This window comes from Saccopteryx bilineata, chromosome 1, assembly GCF_036850765.1.
Source record: "Saccopteryx bilineata isolate mSacBil1 chromosome 1, mSacBil1_pri_phased_curated, whole genome shotgun sequence".
In the NCBI taxonomy this organism is placed as follows: Eukaryota; Metazoa; Chordata; class Mammalia; order Chiroptera; family Emballonuridae; genus Saccopteryx; species Saccopteryx bilineata.
This window is the reverse complement of record NC_089490.1, coordinates 191,555,121-191,573,729: the sequence shown is the minus strand read 5'-3', so window position 1 is coordinate 191,573,729 and position 18,609 is coordinate 191,555,121. Positions and strand designations below refer to the sequence as shown.

Here is an 18,609-nt window from a genome sequence, read left to right as displayed (position 1 = left end):
CCGCCCTCGGCCCGCTCTCCTCCCTCCACCCTCCTCCACCCTCCTCCACCTCCCCACAAGTCGGCTCCTCCCCCTCGGCCTCCTGCCGCCGCCACCAGGACACTCGAGTCCGCCTCCCCCACCCGGCCCGCTCCGGGTGCTCCTCCCCTCCCCACGCGGCGGGTGCGGGGGGGGGGGGGCGGCACCGCCAGTCACCGCAGCGCCTGTCAAAGCGGGGCCGGCTATTTATACATCCTGCAGGGCCCGCCGCCCTCGGCCCCCACCGGCCCGCCCAAACCTGCCTCCATGGCTCTCTCGGGTCTCACCCGCCCCCGATCCCCAACTTCTCCCAAACCCGCCTTCTCAGGTGCTGACTCTGCCCACTCGTCCCGCGCCCCGCTCGGAGCTCTCCCGTGCCGCTGGCCGGACTGGCGCAGGGACTCCGACGCGCCGGGGCCGCGCGTGCACCTGCAGCGCCCGCCCGCCCGCTCCTCCCAGCCGGCTGGGACCGCACGCACACACCCTCGCCACTCTCGGAGCGCCCCGCGGGCCCGCCCCGGCTGGCACCCCATCCCCGACTCTGGACTCCCGCCCTTCTCATCCCAGACCGCCCAGCACTCAGGCAGTCTGACAGTTACTGGGGCCCGGGGCTAGCAGGCTCTGAGACTGCGTCCCTCCCGTCTCCACTTCTCAGCGGGGCTGAGTGCAGGGCGGGGGCACGGGCGGGGATCCGCGCGCCACCCGCTCGGGCCCGGCCCCGCCCCGGCCGCTGACGTTCGTGGCGCACCGCCCAGCCCGCCGCCCGCTCCTCCTCCCCTCCCGGCCCTGTACACCCGCGGACCCCGCCCCGTTCCCAGAAATTACCACCCGCCCAACGGCCGGGCCGCGCGGCGGTTGGTCCCCGCGTCTGCTGACGGTCGAGCGGCGGGGCTCAGCGCGCAGCTGCGGAGCGAGGCGGACGGCCCCTTGGCGCGGCTCCCGGAGCTGCGAACGGCCGCATCGAGCCATTGTCGCTCCTTGCTCGGTCAGCGACGGAGAAGTAACTCAAGTACGAGTATTGTTGACGCGAGAATGCCGGAGTGGATTGACGCGGTAGTATCTGGGCCTGAACCCCCACAATTCGAAAATGAAAAGCCAGCAGTAACTGCACGCTTTTGGTTTCCCCACTTTCACACAAAGGGTCTCACGCGCCTTCAAGTGCACAAAGCCAATGACACAGTGCCCTGGGTTGTCCTGCGTTAGACGCGCCTCATTAATGACCTTTCTTATACACGGTTGTGCATGCAAATCCCTCAATCGCTTCCACACCACCTCCACACTTTTCCGCCGCTGCATTTTCTGGTACAGTATTTGTTTCTTTAACAAAGAGCGGTGACTGCCCGTGCGCGTGGGGACTGATTTTGGTTCCCTCTGGCTCCTGCAGCCCCACTCGAATGGACCTGGCGCGTTTTTCACCGGGTTCATTTCTGGGCACTATCCTTACTCCTTTTGCTGTTCCACAACCAGTGCTGAGCGAAGAAGAAACCCGGAGGAGTCTAAGTGGTGCTGTTCTTGGAAGTAACGTGGGAACCATGGAAATAACCCTATAAGGCTCAAATGTCAGAGAACCGCAGGAGGCCCCACCGATTTAAGTCTCTAAAGAACCTAAAAATTTAATGATCTGCTCTTTCTTTTTTAAAGCTATCAATGCTTCTTTATTTATTGGAGGGAGGAAGGTGATTCTTCCTTCCCTATCTTAAAAAGCAACTCTGGGGACTTATTTTCTTAATTAAACGAGTTTTAAACAAAAGAGAAACCCGGATAGCAAATAGGGTTAGTCAAAAAGATTCTCTTAACTCTAATGAAGTTTTAGGATTCCTGAATTCTAAAGTATGGAAAGTCTTGTAATGCTTTTGAACTAAGGAATTTATAAAGCCTTGTAACATACAAACTGCTAATACACAGTGAACAGGATACTACAAGCACAGCATCCTTTCTAGGGCAGTATTTCTAACCCTGTTTCCTGTTAAATAATCTATCACTTGTGGGAACCATTGTTCACTTTGATATTTGAAGGACTTAATAATCAATGTTGCTGCATCTCCATGACAAAAACATGGTGTGTTATGAGCACACAAGGACAAAGCCTGATTCCTAGAGTTAGGAGCAGATCTCACCAGCAGAGTAAATCATTACTGTTGTTGGCTACCATTTGAAGAAATATATATATCTCCCTTACTGCCAATTGGAAGTAAGCTGGAAGTCCCCAGGTGGATAACCTTGGTAGATAACATTATTCTTCCCAATTCTTCTCTGCTCCAGGCATGCATACCCTTTGAAATGTGGCTGTGTAGTTATGTAGTTCCTTTCATTAAAGATAGAACGTTTCTCCATCCCACTGATGTTGAGCTTAAGGTCATTCCACTCATTCCACTTGCTTTTGACCACAGGACTGTGCACAGAAGTGACAGTGGGACAGTACTGATCCTGACCTTAAGAGATATTGCATGTTTTGGTTCCAAAGCGCAGAGGTTCCTGGTTCGATCCCAAGTCAGGGCACATACAGGAACAGAGATCAATGATCAATGTTCCTCTCTCTCTCCCTCCCTCTCTCTCTATCTCTCCCTAAAATCAATAAAGTAAACATTTTTTTTAAAGAAAAAGAAAAAGTATTACATGATTCTGCTTGCCTCTCTCCACATCTGCCTTTCACAATGTGAAGAACATGCCTGGGTAATATGTGGGTCCAAGGAAAATGAAAGACCTGAAGCAGGTTTAGAACTATCCCTCAGCTTGGAGCCAGTGACAGGAAAAAAGGATTGTTAAACACTGTGTTTTGGGATGGTTTCCTACCCAGAGTTAGTGTTGCCGTCATTGTTACAATAGAAGACAGCAATCTGCTCTCTTAGTATTGGCCTTGAATGTGCCAAACTTGGTATCTCCAAGGCAGTTCTTTGATAGCAGGACTTGTGAAAGACACATCCCTTGTGGAAGCTGGCCAAGTAAGAAACCCAGAAAGTTTGCGGCATAGCATTCTAAAGAGTTCTGGTTCAGTAGGAAAGGGCTGATGTGGCCATCAGTCCTAGGAACATGCTCACAGAACAGGATGTGTCTGTGTTGTAACTAGACTGCTTTTACTTAAACGTTACTTTTTTTTTAATACTGCACAATTTGTTTTTAATTATACAGGTTCATTTTTATACTCTCATCATCGATTTTCAAATAATACAAAATAGATTTGTTTGAAAGCCAAGTCTCCTTTCTTTGTCTACTACCTTTCCTACTCCTCACCCTCCACACATACCCAGCCATACCATACCTCCACTCTTCCACAGATAACTGTAAATGATGATGGGCTTAAGCTTCCAAACTTGTTTTTTGTGCATTTAGACACATACCCATGCATTTATAGGGATTAAATATAAATGAGACTATATAACATGTATTAGGCAGAATGCTTTTGTACTTCTTTTCTCTGTTTATTTCCCCTTTGTTCTTTTTTTTTAAGGTTTTTTATTTTTTATTTTTTACAAAGACAGAGAGAGGGATAGGTAGGTTCAGACAGACAGGAATGGAGAGAGATGAGAAGCATAAATCATTAGTTTTTCGTTGGGATACCTTAGTTGTTCACTGATTGCTTTCTCATATGTGCCTTGACTGTGGGGCTACAGCACACCGAGTAACCCCTTGCTCAAGCCAGCGACCTTGGGTCCCAGCTGGTGAGCTTTGCTCAAACCAGATGAGCTCGTGCTCAAGGTGGCAACCTCGGGGTCTCGAACCTGGATCCTACACATCCCAGTCCGACACTCTATCCACTCTGCCACCACCTGGTCAGGCTCCCCTTAGTTCTAATACAGCCTTTTTAAAATTTCAGCCTGTCTTCAGTAAAATAGGTTAACCAAGGGAGGAGGTTTTTCTGCTTTTATACCACATTTGTATATGTTAAATAGGACGAGGATCCTTTGGGCCCAGTTTAGGAGTGGAAGTGATAATCAACATGAGGAACATGAGGAACAGAAGACTAAATTCTTTGAGTGGTAGCCAGGAAATCATTTGCCCCTCCAAAACTGGAAATGCTTTTTCTTGGGCTAATCTTTGGAAGGTCTCAAAGTGAACAGTCTTAAGAGGACAAGAGGATGGAACTGTGCTACCTTTTCTGAGCTAGCCTCTGGAGCCACAGCCACATTATGCCATATTCTATTGGTTATACAGATCAGTCCTAATTCAGTGAAAAGTTACACTACACTACACAAGGTCGCAAATACCAGGAGATGAAGACGATCGGGAACCATGGTGGGAACTGGCCACCACAAATGCATCCAAACTAGTAAATTTTGAGTTACTAACACAATCTTTAAATTTTTTCAATTCCCTCATTACAAGTGGCAAATCCCCACGTTACCAACAACTGTGTAGACTTTGCAATAACGGCCGGAAAAAATCTTTTATTTTGCCTCTTCTTAAAAAATTAGTGGTTCTGGGCAACTGTCCAGTTATAGTCTGGTGTTAACTGACCTTTGTGGCTACTTTTTATAACAACCCCCATACTCTGGGTCTCCAAAGGAACCTAGTCACCAAGCTCACTTTTGGTTGTATTGCCTTTTAGGAATCAGAATATTGTAAGCATTGTATAATAAACAAAACAGACTAGCCTTTGAGAATGACCAAAACCAAAATAATTTGCGGGGGGGGGGGGGAGGGGATTTTAAGTTACCAGCATCCAATAAAACAATTTCTAAGAATAGCTTTTGTATTATCAAATGCAATCAGGTGAAATATACAGAAATATACAAGGGGAATTGTATATTACATATGTAATTTTTACCTTGTAATATTTTTAATAAAATAAGTACTTAAAGTAATTTCATCATTTTAGTTCTTGATATATTTTAAAACAACCTTCTCTTTTGAATAGTCCTTCACTTGGAAGCATTTTATTAATTCTATCCACAAATAAAGAACATTTTATTGTTTTATTAAAATATTTGAAGTGTTTAAGATGGCCCTGGACAGTTGGCTCGGTGGTAGAGCGTCGGCCTGGCGTGCAGAAGTCCCGGGTTTGATTCTCGGCCAGGGCACACAGGAGAAGCGCCCATCTGCTTCTCCACCCCTCCCCCTCTCCTTCCTCTCTGCAGCCGAGGCTCCATTGGAGCAAAGATAGCCCGGGGCGCTGGGGATGGCTCTGGTTGCAACAGAGCGACCCCCCCCAAGGGGCAGAGCATCGCCCCCTGGTGGGCAGAGCATCGCCCCTGGTGGGCGTGCCGGGTGGATCCCTGTCGGGCGCATGCGGGAGTCTGTCTGTCTCTCCCCGTTTCCAGCTTCGGAAAAATACAAAAAAAAAAAAAAAAGAGATGGACTACACTTTAGAATTTGTAATATTTTCAATGTTTAAATCAATTTTAGTAAGCAGGTTTTGTTCCTTATCTTTATTATAAAAAGTCCAAATGAAATGTACCTGAAGACATTTTATTAGTGATTTGAGATCATAGTCATCTTTAAAGTTTCTAAATAAAATTCAAGAAAAATGCTACAGTAGTTAATTAAAACCCAAAGATAATGTCTTTCATGGGGAATGATCTGAAATAAATTGCTATATTTGTAAGCTAATTTTCCAGGGCATTTAGCTCCATTTCTTACATGCTACTAAGTTAAAATGGGTTAATATAATAGCATTTTTAAAATTTATTTCCTTGATTACCTTAAAGATTGGAATAACAAATGAAAGTCTTGTTTTTTCCATTATTTATTTGTTTTCTTCTCTAGAAGCTTTTCCTATTGGCAAGCTAATCAGAGTGGGTGGCATTATTTCAGCTATAGTAAATACTAACAGTCATAAAAACAGTCATATTGGCCACTATCAGCATAACACTAGATACTTTCTGTTCATTAATCCTACTAGTCCCATGTACCCGTATTTCCCCAAGTAGAAGACCAGGCGGTGGCGCAGTGGATAGAGCGTCAGATTGGGATGCGGAGGACCCAGGTTCAAGACCCCGAGGTTGCCAGCTTGAGCACAGGCTGATCTGGTTTGAGCAAAGCTCACCAGCTTGGACCCAAGGTCGCTGGCTCGAGCAAGGGGTTACTCGGTCTGCTGAAGGCCCGCGGTCATGGCACATATGAGAAAGCAATCAATGAACAACTAAGGTGTCACAACGAAAAACTAATGATTAATGCTTCTCATGTCTCTTTGTTCCTGTCTGTCTGTCTGTCTGTCCCTGTTTATCCCTCTCTCTGACTCTCTTTCTGTCCCTGTAAAAAAAAAAAACACAAAAAACTAATTGGTGCTATTTCCTAAAGTTGAACATATGCATATACTTGATTCAACAGAAAACATGTGCAACCGATATATCCTAAACAGTATTTACAGCTGCATCAGATAGCTCCAAACTGGAAAAAGACCAAGCATTCACCTACAGTTGGATAACTATGTTGTCATATATTCATGTAATTGAATGCTATACATCAATGAACAGACTGCTGCTATACACACACACACACACACACACACACACACAAATGGGGTCTAAAAACTGAGTGCGTCTTAAACCAGGGGTCCCCAAACTACAGCCCGCGGACCACATGCGGCCCCCTGAGGCCATTTATCCGGCCCTCACCGCACTTCTGGAAAGGGCACCTGTTTCATTGGTGGTCAGTGAGAGGAGCATAGTTCCCATTGAAATACTGGTCAGTTTGTTGATTTAAATTTACTTGTTCTTTATTTTAAATATTGTATTTGTTCCCGTTTTGTTTTTTTACTTAAAAATAAGATATGTGCAGTGTGTATAGGGATTTGTTCATAGTTTTTTTTTATACTCCGGCCCTCCAACTGTCTGAGGGACAGAGAACTGGCTCCTATGTAAAAAGTTTGGGGACCCCTGTCTTAAACAGTGGTTGTGGCATTTCAAATGCCATAGATGAAACTGAGGACGAGGCAATCTATGAAGACATCATGAGGACAAGCTAATGGATGGGAGTTTTGACAGTGATGAGGAGTTGTATGAATTTTATGATGAATAAAACTTGAGTTCAATAACTTTATGTCATACTTTTTTTTTTTCAAATTTCAGGCCCCCAAATTAAGGTGGACCTTATACATGGGGAATGCGGTAATTACCTTTATCTTACAATTCACACTGAAGGCAAGAGATGTTAACCTACTTATTCAGTTCCACGGTAGACACTGGAGTTCAAGATTGAATCCTTCTTCAGAGCCTGTGTTCTTAACCACTAGTACTTTTTAAATGCAGCCTTCTTTTCACTGCTCTTGTCCAAACATCAGGGATGAAGAGTATTGCTTTCATGACACCAGCCTCATGTCCTAGTCCCCCAAATTCATAGGACACTGCTACCACCTTGCAACCCTGCTCACCTCTATTTGGCATCCCTGTTCTGCCCAACACAGCGCGCACCACTGTAGCCAGCTGAGCGTTTCCGGCCTGTTCCCTAACTCCCTCTCCAGACTCTCCCTTCCCCACTGGTTGCCAACATAGTCCCTCTCCTCCGGCCTGTGGCTCCTGCATTCTTCTCATCTGCCATAGGGCTGCTGAGTGGACTGTCCCTATCTGCTGATGACAGCCTGCTAAGCAAAAGGAGAGAGAAATTTAAGGCCAGGATAAGAAGTCAATCAATATGGAGGATGAAATAGTCACAAGAAGACCATAATTAAAATGTGAATACCAGACAGAAAACTATGGAATAAATGGGAAGGGGAGTTGAGAGTTTTAAAATACTGTGAATCTACGTGAAAGACTGTTACCTCCCCTCACATAACAGAGAGAGAAAATAAAAATAGTTCCATGGTTAAAATTAATACTCAAGAGTCCATGAATAGGTAGGTATAGCAATTGTTAATACCTTTACTTATACTACATGTGGTCAGAGGCCTAAGTACCAACAATGTGCTTTTGAAATTTAGCATCATCTTAAAAAGTGTTGATTGAATATGCACTTTTTATCTTTCCTTTTAATCCTTGTCATAACAACCCGGTCGGGAAGGTACTGTTACCATTACTGGCTCTGGTGCTCTTCATGGGCCGCTCAGTGCTTCCAGCCCCTGCTCCTCACTGTATCTCCAGGGTTGAAAGTTTGCTCAGGCCAGCTCCGTCCTGTCCTGTGCTCTCCTTATGAATAAATAGGCCAACACCTTTGACATGGGATCTGAAGTAGGTGAAGCTGCCCAGTCACAACTCAATAAAGCCTGAAAGTGGCTTATATTCTGCTGGTAGAGAATTTCAGAGCCCACTTGCAAAGTCTCCTTTTTAATTTGATTACATGGGTGGAGAAAGAAAATTAGTATGTTAACAAAGATTAATTTGCTCCCACCCAATGTGATTGAGTGGGTCCTTTTGTGATCTGTACAAGCCAGAGAAGGAAGCTTCCACCGGTGGAAGAGGCAAGGTGGGAGTCCCCAACCTCCAGCTCTTAGCCTCTGGGAGCTGTCAGGAATACAACATATTTACTCTAACCTATTCATTTTCCCACCGAGGACACTTGAGGCCCAAAATACTATGTGACTTGCTTTTGTTAATACAGCTAAGCAGAGTTGGAATTGGAATACAAAATTTTTCTTACTTTTACAAGCTCTCTTTTTCCGCACTGAGATAAGAGCTGGAGAAGAGAAAGGTCTTTGGAAATGTCGATGTCCTTGAGCCTCGGGAAAGGAGGTTGGCAACAACAGACTGCCTGTAATTGACTAGATAGGGGCCAGCAAGAGAGGGGGAGTGAGAGAGACGTGGAGGGCAGGTGGAGAATGACAGAAACAGGCTTGGCTCTAACGGGGCGGGGAAGAGTGGTGAAATCAGGGAGTTTAGGCAAATCATAGGAAAGAGCTAAATTTGGTTAGGCAAACAGTGGATTTAAACAGAGATGGTTATCAACGTGACGATTTTGTCTGTAGCCAACTATATCCATCTGTTCAAAACTATTTTGGTTTTTAGTTTTTCCTTTGAATGCCCTGTATATTTTTATAAGGTGATTTCCATTTATTATAAACCAATTTTGGTATTTTACCAACACTTACGCTGATGGAAAACTTAATTATTTTTATATCACTCTATTGAAATTTTTAGTCTTTGATATTTTAAATTTACCATTAGCCCAAAGAGCCCTTCAATCATTAAGGTCATACTTGTGCAGTTAGGCAGGAACTAGATACTATAGCAAAAGCACTAAATCCTGCCTCTCAGCCCTAAAGTACTAAACTTCCAAATGACAGCATGCTGAGAAGGCAAGGGACAGATTTATATTGAAGTAAGATGCACATCTGGTTATCAGACCAATTGGGTAGCACTGAGTGTTTTTGAGGGCAAAGTTTTTAAATGGCAACAGTAGGTTTTTCTATAAATAGATCTTTTTTTGTGTGTATGTGTGATAGAGACAGAGAGAGGGACAGATAGGGACAAACAGACAGGAAGGAAGAGAGATGAGAAGCATCAATTTTTTGTTGCGGCATCTTAATTGTTCACTGATTTCTTTCTCATATATGCCTTGATGGGGTGGGGGTGGCTACAGCAGACCGAGTGACCCCTTGCTCAAGCCAGCGACCTTGGGCTCAAGCTGCTGAGCATTGCTCAAACCAGATGAGCCTGCAACCTCAGGGTTTCAAACCTGGGTCCTCCACGTCCCAATTCGACGCAGTATCCACTGTGCCACCACCTGATTAGACTGTAAATGGGTATCTTGAAAGGAGATTAATGACTAACTCACAGGAGTGTAGTATATGTGATTGACTTTATGGACCCTTCATCCCACTTAAATACCTTAGCCAGGACCCTGTTTCCCAGTAGCAGGTTTTTGGTGTGAGATAAGTGAATGGGATAAAGGAATGAAAAAGTGAGTTAAGAAAGCAAGTCTTTCGTGTACTCTAGGTATGCTAGCTGTGTCTATTCTTGTGGGGAAAGTATTTCAAAGATCGGATTTAAGATGAAATAGATGACAATTTATAGTATACATACATATATTTACCAGGGCCTAAGGCCATTTAGTATGCTAGGTAACAAACACGTAGTTTTTAAAATTTTAGGATTTATAAAGTGAACATCAGTCTGAAATGATAGCATTAAGAAAGGTAGCATACAGGGCCTGGCTGGTTGGCTCAGTGGTAGAGCATTGGCCTGGCGTGCAGGAGTCCCAGGTTCGATTCCCGGCCAGGCCACATAGGAGAAGTGCCCATCTGCTTCTCCATCTCTCCCCCTCTCCTTCTTCTCTGTCTCTCTCTTCCCCTCCCACAGCCAATGCTCCATTGGAGCAAAGTTGGCCCGGGCGCTGAGGATGGCTCCATGGCCTCTACCTCAGGCGCTAGAATGGCCTGGTTGCAATGGAGCAATGCTCCAGATGGGCAGAGCATCGCCCCCTGGTGGGCATGCCGGGTGGATCCCGGTTGGGCACATGCGGGAGTCTGTCTGACTGCCTCCTCATTTCCAACTTCAGAAAAACACACACACACACACACACACACACACACAAAAGAAAGGTAGCATACAAATCTTCTTGATGAGCTATAAAGAGGTAAAGTGTTCCTTTAAAAATATCCTCACAGGGCCTGACCAGGCAGTGGCATAGTGGATAGAGTGTCGGACTGGGATGTGGAGGATCCAGGTTCAAGACCCCGAGGTCGCCAGCTTGGGCGCAGGCTCATCTGGTTTGAGCAAAGCTCACCAGCTTGGACCTAAGGTCGCTGGCTCGAGCAAGGGGTTATATGGTCTGCTGTAGCCCCACGGTCAAGGCACATATGAGAAAGAAATCAATGAACAACTAAGGTGTCACAATGAAAAACTGATGATTGATGCTTCTCATCTCTCTCCGTTCTTTTTGTTTGTTTGTTTTTAAATATTTTCAGTGTCTGCTTCGAGGTCTTTCTGTTCTTGTTTGTCTGTCCCTATCTATCCCTCTCTCTGACTCTCTTTAGTTTAGACTGGTCCCGATACACCAAGGTTGTGGGTTTGATCCCCAGGGGTCAAACACATACAATCTGTGAATGCATGAATAAGTGGAACAGCAAATCAATGTTTCTCTCTGTCTGTCTCCTGTCCTCTCTCTAAAATAGTCGAAGGTTAATTAACACTGTAACTAAATAGTAATGCTGCTAGTCTCCTCAGACAAACAAAAAATTATAGAAATAATAAATAAATAAATATCACTCTGGCCAGATAGTTTGGTTGCTTAAGAGCGTCATCCTGAAGCACAGAGGTTTCTGGTTCAATCCCAGTCTGGACACAGATTGATATTCCTGCTTCTCTCTCTCTCTCTTTCTCTCTCTCTCTCTCTCTTATATGTGCCTTGACCAAGGCCTCCTGCAGTCACTCTCAGCTTGATGAAATGTCCATTCTTTGAAAGTCACCAGAACTGAGCAGGACAGTTGATCTCTCAGAACACGTTCCCTCCAAAGTGTGAGCCAACTAAGTAAAATGAACATAGGAACTGCCTTATGCATTTAAATTCTTCTCTGTCTCTCACTGCAGTGGTTGGCTTCATGTAAATTAAATGCACATAAAATGGGCTTTTATAGTAGAGAAAGTACATTTAAGAGTGGTTAGGTCCAGGAATAAACCCACATCTTTATAGTCAATTGATATTTGACAAAGGGGTCAAGAACATACAATGGGGTAAAGACAATCTATTCAATAAATAGTGGTGGGAAAAATTGAATAGATAAGTGCAAAAAAAAAAAAAAAGAAGAAGAAATTAGACTACCTTCTTACACCATGCACAAAAATAAACTCAAAATGGATTAAAGACTTAAGTATTAGACTTGAAACCATAAAAATTCCGGAAGAAAATATAGACAGTAAAATCTCAGACATTTCCTGTAGCAATATTTTTCTGATACATCACCTCGGGCAAGGGAACCAAAAGGAAAAATAAACAAATGTGATTCCATCAAACTAAAATGTTTTTGTACAGCAAAGAAAATGGTCAACAAATTAAACTACATCTACTAAATGGGAGAACATATTCACTGATACATCTAATAATGGCTTAATATCCAAAATGTATTAAGAACTTATAAAAATCAACACCAAAAAAGCCCTAATAATCCAATTAAGAAGTGGGCAAAGGATCTGAATAGACACTTCTCCAAAGATGGCCAATAGACATATGAAAAGATGCTCAGCATCACTAATCATCAGAGAAATGCAAATTAAGGCCACTAAGAGATATCACCTCACACCTAGCAGAATGGCTATCATCAATAAATCAACAAACAACAAGTGTTGGTGAGGATGTGGGGAAAAGGAAGCCCTTATACACCGTTGGTGGGGATGCAGGTTGGTGCAGCCACTGTGAGAAGCAGTAATGGAGTTACTTCAAAATTAAAAATGGATCGGCCTAATGACCCAGCAATTCCACTTCTGGGACTATATCCAAAGAAACCCAAAACGCTAATTCAAAAGAATATATGCACCTCTATGTTCATTGCAGCGTTATTTACAGCTAAGATTTGGAAGCAGCCCTAGTGCCCTTCAGTAGACGAGTGGATAAAAAGCTGTGTGGTAAGGTGCCAAAGAATAGATAAATTTATATTAATATTAATTTTGAGAGAAAAAGTCAGATTTCTTGTCCTCTCTTGTCTTCTCCTTTCTATAGGGAGTGAGGGAGAGAAATGTGAAATTTTCTTGGCTTGCAGAGACATACTGTGTAGGAAACCCACTTTACTTGGAAGCTTAAAGGGCATTTTATAATTTGGGCTAAGCATACAGAAAGATTTTGTAAATATGATTTTTATACTTATGTGTGATTTGCACCAACTCAGGATGGACGACAACATTGAGTTATAAATAGCAAGATTTTGTGCTGCATTTTGAGTGGAAGTGGAAAGGAAACTTGGACTCCCCTACCTCCTCACCCGTGATGAAGAGAATAAACACCTGGGGGGGGGAAGAGACTGAACAAAGCCTTTCCTTTCCCTTTCTTTCTTCTATAATGGGCTATTCACAAATGCTTATCCCCTGGTGCCATGTAGGCTCCCCCGCCCTCTCTCGGAAAGCATATAGTTAATGTATATATCTCTAAACAAAGGAATAGCAGATAAACACTGAAAGATTTGGAAAAGTCTTTTAATATGAAAAATAACATTTCTTGCTATTGTATTACCTTATAAGTTTTAACATGTAGAAATGTTTTTTGTAAATCCTATAGACAAATGTTATAAGCTTGCTAATGAATTGTGTCATCTCCCCCTCCTCCTCCTTTTCTCTCCCACCTATGTGCGATCAAAGGTATATAACCTGGCTCAGGGCTATATGCTGGGCGGCATGATTTGGGTCAGCTATGCCCTGTGTTTGTCATATGCAGCCGGCATATTAATAAATCTCCTCCTTGGCCCTGGCCGGTTGGCTCAGTGGTAGAGCATCGGCCTAGCGTGCAGAAGTCCCGGGTTCGATTCCCGGCCAGGGCACACAGGAGAAGTGCCCATCTACTTCTCCACCCCTCCCCCTCTCCTTTCTCTCTGTCTCTCTCTTCCCCTCCCGCAGCCGAGGCTCCATTGGAGCAAAGATGGCCCGGGCGCTGGGGATGGCTCCTTGGCCTCTGCCCCAGGCACTAGAGTGGCTCTGGTTGCAGCAGAGTGATGCCCCGGAGGGGCAGAGCATCACCCCCTGGTGGGCAGAGTGTCGCCCCCTGGTGGGCGTGCCGGGTGGATCCCGGTCGGCTGCATGCGGGAGTCTGTCTGACTGTCTCTCCCCGTTTCCAGCTTCAGAAAAATACAAAAAAATAAAAAATAAAAAATAAAAAAATAAATAAAAATAAATCTTCTCCTTTAATAAAACTCCTTAAAAATTCATTTGGACTTGGTGTCTCTACGTAAACCCGGCAGAACATTACAACAGCTGTGGGACATTTACACAATGGAATGCTACTCAGCTGTAAAAAAAAAAAAGCAACAGAAATCTTACCTCCTGTGACAACATGAATGGATCTGGAAAGTATTAAGCTAAGTGAAATAAGCCAGTCAGAGCCTGACCAGGCCGTGGCGCAGTGGATAGATTGTCGGACTGGAATGCGGAGGACCCAGGTTCGAGACCCCGAGTTCGCCAGCTTGAATGCAGGCTCATCTGGTTTGAGCAAAGTTCACCAGCTTAGATCCAAGGTCACTGGCTCGAGCAAGGGGTTACATAGTCTGCTGAAGGCCCCGCCAGTCAAGGCACATATGAGAAAGCAATCAATGAACAACTAAGGTGTCATAATGAAAAACTGATGACTGATGCTTCTCATCTCTCTTCGTTCCTGTCTGTCTGTCCCTATCTATCCTTCTCTCTGACTCTCTCTCTGTCTCTATATAAAATTAAAAAAAAAAAAAAAGCCAGTCAGAGAAAGTCAAGTACCATATGATTTCACTTATATGTAGAATCTAATGAGCAAAATAAACTTATAAACAAAATAGAAACAGTCTCAGATACATGGAAAACAAACTAATAGCTGTCAGAGGGGATGAGAGTTAGGGGGACAGGTGAAGAAAGAAGGGATTAAGCAAAGAAAAAAATTTATAGACACAGACAACAGTGTGGGGATTGCAGGAGGAAGAAGGGGATGGGGAGAAGCGTAGGAGGGTGGGGGGATAAATGGTGGTGGAGGAAGACCTGACTTGGGGGGCTAAACACACAATGCAGTGTGCAGATGATGTATTGTAGAATTGTGCACCTGAAACTTGTATAATTTTATTAACCAATGTCACCCAAATAAATTCAATAAAAAATTTTTAATAAATAAAATAAAACAATTAAAAATTGGGGAAAAAAAGTGGTTAGGCACTCTCCCTCTCTGGAGCATGCCCACACCTTCTTCCCTCTCAGGCGAGCATCTCCTAAATTCTAAGGATCCCCAAGAGACTTGCAACCAGGGGAGCAATGGGCACTGGCAACTGTTCCTGGGCTTACCCTCGTCTCCAGGGCCCCTGTTCTCTGACTTTCCAGTGAGCCCAAACAGCTCTGCCTAGGCTCTCCTGTTGCTTCTTGTATCCTAAGCCCTCCTTTGTTTCACTGTTCCCAGCTTTAATAAACATACTTTCATGAGAAATAAAATAAAATAGTGGTTAAGATACACTAGCATTAGACTAAGTTTGTTTGATTCTTGGCTCCATCACTTACTAGATATGTAACCTTGATCAAGTTATTTAATCACTTATTTTCTCTGTATCTCAGTTTATGTCCGCAAAATGAATGCTAGTATGGCCTAATTCATAAGCTTGTTGTAAGGATAAATATAGTTAATCTGTAAAATAATATTATAAACCTTATAGGCTTTCAGTGAAAATGAAATGATTTTATATATTTAAGCATTTATAATAGTGTTTTGGCATAGATTAGTACTCAACAAAAATTAGCTTATAGTCACTCTGTCTTCCTTTCTTCAAATGCTCATAAAGGATTAAATGAGTGGTCCATAGAAAAGTGCCCATAAAATAGAATAAGTACTCAAAAAAAAAAATAGAATAAGTACTCTTTAAGGGTTGGCTATTATTATTCCACTATTGTGTCTCCCCTATTTCAAGTTTCTTGGGGACAGGAACAGGGATACACAACTTTGTATCCTTGCAGTGACTCAAAAGTACTGGTACATGTGAGTCACTCAAAAAATTCATAAAATCAGCCTGGCCTGTGGTTGCTCAGTGGGTAAACCTTTGGCCTTAAGTGCCAAGGTTGCTGGTTCGAGACCCTGGGCTTCCCTGGTCAAGGCACATACAACAAGCAAGCAATGAACAACGAATATGAAGCAACTATGAGGTGATACTTCCTATTCCATGCTCCCCTCTCCCTTCTGTCTCTGTAAAATCAATAAAGTTAAAAAACATTGTAGGCCCCGGCCAATTGGCTCAGTGGTAGAGCATCGGCCTGGCGCGTGCAGGAGTCCCGGGTTCAATCCCCGGCCGGGGCACACAGGAGAAGCACCCATCTGCTTCTCCACCCTGCCCCCTCTCCTTCCTCTCTGTCTCTCTCTTCCCCTCCTGCAGCCAAGGCTCCATTGGAGCAAAGATGGCCCAGGCGCTGAGGATGGCTCTGTGGCCTCTGCCTCAGGCGCTAGAATGGCTCTGGTTGCAACAGAGCGACGCCCTAGATGGGCGGAGCATTGCCCCCTGGTGGGCATGTCAGGGAGATCCTAGTTGGGCGCATGCAGGAGTCTGTCTGACTGCCTCCCCACTTCTCACTTCGGAAAAGTATATAAAAAAAAGAGTTATTCAAGTACCAGTGTTGGACTGTAAATGATTTGGGGATAAATGTTGACTTTGGTTGGCTTCCCTGAGTTTTACTAGGGGCATTTTCATTATAGAAACTCATCTCCAAAACTAGTAATTCATGATCTGTGATTGGAAGGCACCTTGGAAATGATACCAGGGCACCAAGACATATATAATCCTAGATTTGAAACTACAAACCTTTTTGTATTTTAGGTCTTCTATCTTTTAAATAAATAACACCAACTGAACTCCAAAATTCGGTGACAAATAACTGACACAATTCTTAGGCTGTTAATATGGCTACCATCTACTAGTTAAAAGATTCCATTGTCAGAGATATTTTCCCCATGCATGACTTATTTAGGACGGTTTTTCCTGTTTCACAGCTCACTTTTTCCAAATGGGCCACATGGAGAGATAGAGAATGGAAGACTCCCAGCCCCACCCAACTACCTTTCTGATCTGCGGGATAACAGAGGTGTCAGCCAGACAGAGATCTGTTAACCCAGATAGGTGTCAAATACTCCTCTGTCTTTGTCTGACAAACTGGGAAATGTTATTCTCCTAGCAACTGCTTTGATCGTTTTTCTTAGGAATGAGACCCACCTTTGTTGGGAAAATTCCGTGATTAGCCGCTTGGAAGCTGGAACTTAAGGGTAAAGCACTGCCCAGCCTAGAATAAGGAGAGGGATGTGCTGATTGCCCTGGGGAGGCCGTGGGTGGAGGTGGAGCCGCCCCAACGATAGAGAGCTGGCTGCGTCCTGTGAGATGCTCGCAACCAGCCACCCCACAGCCCCGGGTGAAAGTATTAACCTCATACCGTGCTTGGCGGGCATGGAATTTCAGTGGAAAGCAGTGAAGAGTGTGCATCTAATGTCCATCTTAGCCTAAGGCAGAAACACAGGGTGTCCTGAGGAAACAAACCTTCGGAATTCTCAGAAATCTCAAAGCAGGACCTGGACTCTTGAAAAAATCCATAGAATAAGTAAGTGCTGTCACCAAGGTTTCCTGAATCCCTGACAGGTGGGGCAGTCCCAGTTCCATCTGGTTTACATTACTAGTAATACTAGGATGAAGGTAGCTTATTGTCAAAATGATAACTCCTGAAATGGATGGGGGAAATAAGAAATAAACATTTTAAACAGTAGAGCACTTTCCTCAAAACCAGGGAGACCACTTCTCACTATCAGAGCAGAAATAATTATAAGAAGGAAACTTCCTTGCTATGTTCACAATTTTCAGCAAAATGTGGGAAAGTACTTTAAAATAGAAATTGCTTTACTGTATTGTAGCACCTACCCACATCCTATCTTTTAATTTTTATTTCTTTTATTTATTTATTTATTTTTAAAAGAGACAGAGAGAGAGTCAGAGAGAGGGACACACAGGGAAAGACAGACAGGAATGGAGAGAGATGAGAAGCATCAATCATCAGCTCCTCGTGGCCACACCTTAGCTGTTCATTGATTGCTCTCTCATATGTGCCCTGACCGCGGGCCTTCAGCAGACCGAGTAACCCCTTGCTCAAGCCAGCGACCTTGGCTCAAACCAAATGAGCCCGCGCTCAAGCTGGCAACCTCGGGGTCTCGAACCTGGGTCCTTCCGCATTCCAGTCCGACACTCCACCCACTGCGCCACCGCCCGGTCAGGCTAATTTTTATTTCTTTATTTTAGTGAGGAGAAAGACAGACGGACAGACAGAGAAGGGGGGAGAAGCAGGAAGCATCAACTTCCATATGTGCCTTGACCAGACAAGTGCAGGGTTTCGAACTGGCGACATAGAGAGACAGAGAATGGAAGCATCCCAGGTCTACGCTTTATCCACTGTGCCACCACAAGTCAGGCAACCCACATCCTATCTTAAGAGCCTCAAACAGAAACATACATTTTATCCTTTCTTATCTGAAGATCTAACTTTTTTGGCCTTTTTAATTTTTTAAAAGATTTTATTTATTCACTTTAGAGAGGGAAGAGAAAGAGAGAGAGAAAGAAGGAGGGAGGAGCAGGAAGCATCAACTCCCATATGTGCCTTGACCAGGCAAGTCCAGGGTTTCAAACCAGCAAGCTCAGCATTCCAGGTTGATGGGTTAGCCACTGCACCAAAGTTGGCCTTTTTAAACTGGGTAGAACAGATACTACACTTGATCTTAGCCAAAACTCCAAGAAGCTATTTGTTGGTCTTTCTACTGACTTAAAAAGAAGCACATGGCCATTTTGGAGAAGTTTTAAAATATGAGAGAATCCACGCCTTTTAACATTGTAAACTAGATTGGTCTGGCCTCCCTGAAATGTGAAAATCATTCTCCCTGGTGCGAATGCACATGCTGAGAGCAATTAGTGTTGAGGGTTATAGAACTATCATTGTGCCTTTAGGAAAAAGAATAAAGAAAGAACTTTGGCCCTGACTGGGTAGCTCAGTTGGTTAGAGCATTGTCCTAACATGCTGAGGTTGAGGGTTCGATCCTCAATCAGGGCACATA

General features: G+C 44.1%; 1 pseudogene; it reads right to left on the bottom strand.

Annotated features, from left to right (window-relative positions):
* Nucleotides 1-18,135: 18,135 nt before the first annotated feature.
* Nucleotides 18,136-18,300, bottom strand: LOC136321474 (U2 spliceosomal RNA; annotated as a pseudogene).
* Nucleotides 18,301-18,609: the final 309 nt, after the last annotated feature.